Raw genomic sequence first — 5,705 nt, forward strand, 5'->3', positions numbered from 1 at the left:
CTGTAGAACAGTTTCAAGAATATTGAATGGAAATGTACTTGTTAAACTAAAATTTTGGAATTGGCAAAATTGAATCTCTTTGATCCCTGAAGTTTCCAAAATCTCATAAGCATTTTGAGGACAATGTACATGGAGAAGGAAAAAAGAAAAGCCTGAGGAATGTGATAGCCATTATTCAAGAATTCCTTTAAAAATATCATGTTGAAATGCTTCTTGGGCTAGTGAAATTTCATTTTTAAAAACATACTTTTGTGCTCACTTCAGCAGCACATACACTACAACTGGAACAATACAAAGATTAGCATGAACCCTGTGCGAGGATGATATACAAATTTGTGAAGCATTCCATATAAAAATTTTTAAAAATAATTTAAAAAGTACCTTAATATTTTATGAAATTTTGAAAGTAGAACTATTGGTCATAGATTAAGTACATATTTAATAAAGACATTGCACTGTTTAATTAAGAAGAGACTTTTGTGCTTACTCTTGTTTTCTTGTTCTCTAGTCTAGGAATCAAGAAGCAAAATTTTCTTCCTTAAGGCTATAATTTCTGGTGGAGATATTTCACCTACATAGTTCCTTGTTAGAGATGTGCATAAGAAGAGCATGGCTATATGGTCTACTTCTGTTAAATGTCTGTGATATTTTGCTATGAATATAATGGAAAAAATATAAAGCTTTGCCTGGGTTGAAGCAGCCCTTTAAGTGTGCACCATGGGTTTGAATTTGAATTGAATTTCCAATTTTGAAAGATATAAAAGGACCTCTTAGTGACGGAGTTAACATTTAGAACAACATGTAGTTGTTGCATTATCCAGATTATTAAAGCATATTCCTTGAAATCTTAAATACAGTAGAAATTTTTAACTCTAAATGAAGAATAACAGAAGTTTGTATCTTAGGAAGGAATTTGCATCTCTTTATTTAAAAGTCAAAGTGGTCTGATGACTTAAGAAAATTTAATGTAGATGGTATTTGATCACATTTTCCTCAGGTCTTTTCCCAGAAACACAAATGATCTCAACACATTAAAATCATACAATTTATTTCCAGAATGATTTTCATATTTAATTCCCAATTTGAATTTATCTCATGATCTCTAAATCTTTATCTCATGATCTCTAAATCTTCGCATTTAAATCTTGGTAATGTAATATGATATTTAATTACATTTATTTTGTATAAATTATATTTATGTAATACTAAAATATAATACAGTATTTGTTAAATAGTAATTTACATGAGTCCGACTTCATCTAACCCCTCTCTAGATTCATCAGGTATATGCCTTATCTTGTCTTGCTATACAGGTCTTTTTTCAGTTTCTTTCTTGTTCCCTCTTCCCAGAGGGCCTGGAACATTATTCTCTCCCTTTTTCACTTGGTTAATTCCTATTCTCTCTTCAGATAATAGCTCAATTATCTTCCTATCAGTGAAGTCTTCCCTGAGCTAAGTAAAATCTTCTTATTGTCTTATTTTCATACCATATATTTACAGTTGAAAAATTTCCATTTTGTAAATAATTATTTCCTTTATGTCTGTATCTTCCCTACTATTCTGTGTATACCATGACATAGGGATTGTGATAGGTTATCTTCATCATTTAACCCCTAGTTCCCAGCATAATGCCTGGCACATAGTTGGTACTTATTGTTGAATGGGTGAACTAAACTTGAAACTAGAAATAACCATACTATTTACTTCCCTGTAAGTTCTTTTGGAAATTTCTGTATTCTCCAGCAGATTACATAAATCTCTGAGAGCTAGAATTGTGTAGTATGCAGGGTTTTCTTGCAGTGCTTAACATAGTACATTGTATGTAGAAACTATTTGATAAAAGGTTAATGCATGTTCAGATGGCAAGAATAAGTAAAAATTATATGGTTTAAAGTTTATGTATTTAATTCACCTCACCCCATTTACAGATGAAAATCAAGAAAAATAGTAATTTTTATACTAATTCTCATCCCTGACATTTATTTCCAGTGTCTCTTAGGTTAATAGAAAATATAGCTGTCAGAGGAGTGCTAAGTAAGAGTAAGCAAAAAGAAATTCTCATCTACACTTTTTGGTGTAAGTGTAGTGTATCAACATGTATGTATATGTACACTTATAGCTTACTCTTGAAGTAGGCACAATCAGCAGCTGCCTAGGGGGATGTATGCCAGGGGCCTTCAAAAATGCCTAAACACAACATAATGCTCCTTGTCTGATCTGTTCTCAGTATCTAAAATTCTCACAGTAATTTCTTATTTCATTAGGTAGCCAGAGACGTCTGTTAACAGGATGTCAATTTTTTTCTATGAGGTTACTGCATAGCAGCAGTGGTTGTTTACCCTTGACTTAGGTTAGTGTAACAATAAGCCAACAAAGGGTTAAATTTCGATGAAAGTGAAGAGATCAGCTACAGTGTCACTAATTTCACACTTCTCAGGTTGTGGCATGGATTAAAGAATGAAAGATTGTGGAGAATGGAGGCAATAATTTGGGAGCATTTGATGGGAGGAGAAACAATGATAGGAAGGTCAAGCACAAAATTTGGAACCATGAGCTAAGGAATTAAAATTCTAGTTCTATAATGTCCTAGACCAATGATTTTGGGAGAGTTACTTAATCCCTAAAAATCAGTTAGTCAGTATTAAATGCCATGCAAAAACATTGAAAATTATTTCTAAGTACCAAGTGCAGTATTAGTTGAACCTAAAAAAAATTCATCTATTTTTACCATTTATCAAGTGTAATAGTTATTCCTATAATATCAATTCAAGATAATATTGGACATCAACATTTCCTGGCTAATTTGAATCTCAACTAGGCTAACTGAGTGGCATTCAATTATGCAGAAACTAATCAACAAGGATCTTTGAGTGCTTAGTCTGTACCTCATACAAGGTACTATGAAAAGAATGAAGTAAAATTCTTCCCTATAAATAACTTAATATGGGATCTAGGAGGTAGATTTGGTGGACATGGAGAAATAATTCACAATTATTTGTTCAACAAGTTTATTGAGTTTTATCATAATACCAAGCACAGTTTAGGCACTAAGATACCAATATGAGAAATTGAGACTCTCTTGAAGAGTAAAATTTATAGAGAAGGGAGACAATAGATTAAAAATAAATCTATAAAAGCTAAGTGGAGATAAGTAGTATAAGGAAAAATAGAATAGGGAGAAAGGAATAAAGAGTGACAGGGGGGCTGCCCCCGTGGCTCAGCGGTTTAGCGCCGCCTTCAGCCCAGGGCGTGATCCTGGAGACCCGGAATCGAGTCCCGCATCAGGATCCCTGCATGGAGCCTGCTTCTCCCTCTGCCTGTGTCTCTGCCTCTCTTCTCTGTCTCTGTGTCCCTCATGAATAAATGAATAAAATTTTCTAAAAAAAAGAGTGATGGGAGTGATTTTATATAGGGTGGTAAAAAATTATCTCTATATCAAGAAGGCATTGGAGCTGACATCCAAAGAAGTGAGCAAACAAGACACATAAATGGGGAAAAGATGTCAAGCAGAGGAAAAACCAATGCAAATGTCCTGAAGCAGGTGCCCGCTTGGCATGTTTAAGGAATAACCAGGAAGTCATTGTAGCTGGAATGAAGAAGGAAAAGAAGTTAGGATGGTAGCAGAGGGGTAAAATGATATAGCCTTATATGGATTATTTTATAGACCAGGGGCCATCAGGATTCTTCAAGTGTTGAATGCATGATCTGATGTATATTTTATAAGCATCACTTTGGCTTCTGTGTGAAGAATAAAGTGATAACTGAAAAAGAGTGGAAGCAGAGGGACTAGTTAAGAAGCGATTTCATTAGTCCAGGTAAGAGATGATGGTGTGTGGGACGCTTGGGTGGCTCAGTGTTGAGTGTCTACCTTCAGCTCAAGGCCTGATCCCAGGGTCCAGGATTGAGTCCCACATCAGGCTCCTTGGGGGAAGCCTGCTTCTCCCTCTACCTTTGTCTCTGCCTCTCTCTGTGTGTCTCTCATGAATAAATAAAATCTTTTTTTAAAAAGAGATGATGGTGGGTTGGAGTAGGTTGTTATGAAGGTTGTGAGAAGAGCTCATTTATAAATATACTAAAATATAGGGCAAAGTTACTCTGTTGTTAGACATCCTATGAGATGTATGAGAGAGTCAAAGATGACTTCAAAGTTTGGAGGGGGCCATCAAATACTTGGATTTATAATGTGCTGTTTGTGATGCTTATCAGGCATCCAAAAGATGTATTTGAATGGCAGATAAGTACATGAAAAGTTCTCCATATCATTATCAAGGGAATGTAACTATAATCATGAAATTTTACCATATAACCATTTTAATAGCAAAAATTAAAAACACTGAGAAAGTTATAAGAAGGATGTGGAACAATTGGAACACTCCTGTGATGCTTATAGGAATGTAAAATGTTATTACTTTGGAAAATAGTTTGCCAGTTTCCTATAAATTTAGACATATACTTATTTTATGACCCAGAATTACTACTGATAGGTATTTGCTCAGGTATTTAATTCAAGAGAAATGAAAACATATGTTCACAGAAAGACCTATGTATGAATATTCATAACAGCATTATTTATAATAGCTAAAACATGAGAACCACTCAAATGTCCATCAGCAGGTAAATGGATAAACAAATTGTGGTATATATGGAAAATATATTATTCAGTATTAAAGAGAAATAAATTACTATTTTATGCAACAATGGATGAATCTTAAAATTATTATGCTGAGATGTTTAAGAGTATTTTATTATATGGTTCCTTTTGTATGAAACTCTATAACAGGCAATATTAATCTATAATGACAGAAGGCAGATCAGTGTTTCACCATCCTACTTTATTTGGTCCTGAGAGATTTCCTACAACACAGGAATTTCAGAGCTAAACCCAGAACAGTTCCTGGAAAAACAGAACAGGTGATCAATGTGTAGGGCTGGGGACAGGGATTGACTAGGAAGGAGCCCAAGGGAACTTTTTCTCTATATTTGGATTGTAAGAGTGGTTGCAAGGGTATATTCATTTGTTAAAGCTCATCAAAATATATACTTAATTGTGAGCATTTTTATTGGATATAAAGTCTATACCAGTGAAGTTTATTAAAGAACAAAACATAAACATTTAGTGGTTAGTTATATAAAATATAACTTTTCTTAAAGCATATGCACTGATATCTTCATTTTTTTTTGTCAAAAAGAAGTAGTCAAATAAATATTAATGTAAAGAGAATGTTCCTGAAGTGACTCTGATGCTGGATACTTATAAAATCACAAGACTTCTGTCAAATTAATGATTGAATGATTGAATGATTGTTGGGGGCTTCCTATATGCTTATATTGACTGAAGACTACTAATCATTTTATCACATTGATGATAAGACCATGTCTGATCCTAATTATTTAATTTGTCTGGATAAATTAAAAATTGTTCATAAACTATAAAAATGATAACCAAACATGAAATATTTCTGGGATATGATCACATTTGTATTTCTAGATATATTTCAAGCTATGAAAAGGTAAATTCAGACCACTGGGGAAACCAAAATCATCAGGAGCATTTTTCTGTGGATTTTAAAGTAATGTAAGAATTACCAAGTATAATCCTGGGTAACTCATGATGAATAATGTAAGCAAATGTAAATGACAAATTGTCCACTGAAGTTAGATTTTTAAAATTTTTCTTAAATAACTAGAGTAACTCTAATGACAGG

At 33.4% G+C, this 5,705-nt stretch overlaps 1 non-coding gene across 1 annotated transcript; it reads left to right on the forward strand.

Annotated features, from left to right (window-relative positions):
* Positions 1 to 251: 251 nt before the first annotated feature.
* LOC119868620 lies at positions 252 to 355 on the forward strand. Its single transcript, XR_005386606.1, has one exon. It is a non-coding gene; the product is annotated as a U6 spliceosomal RNA (small nuclear RNA).
* The last annotated feature ends 5,350 nt before the right edge of the window (positions 356 to 5,705 follow it).

This window comes from Canis lupus, chromosome X (assembly GCF_011100685.1).
Source record: "Canis lupus familiaris isolate Mischka breed German Shepherd chromosome X, alternate assembly UU_Cfam_GSD_1.0, whole genome shotgun sequence".
In the NCBI taxonomy this organism is placed as follows: Eukaryota; Metazoa; Chordata; class Mammalia; order Carnivora; family Canidae; genus Canis; species Canis lupus.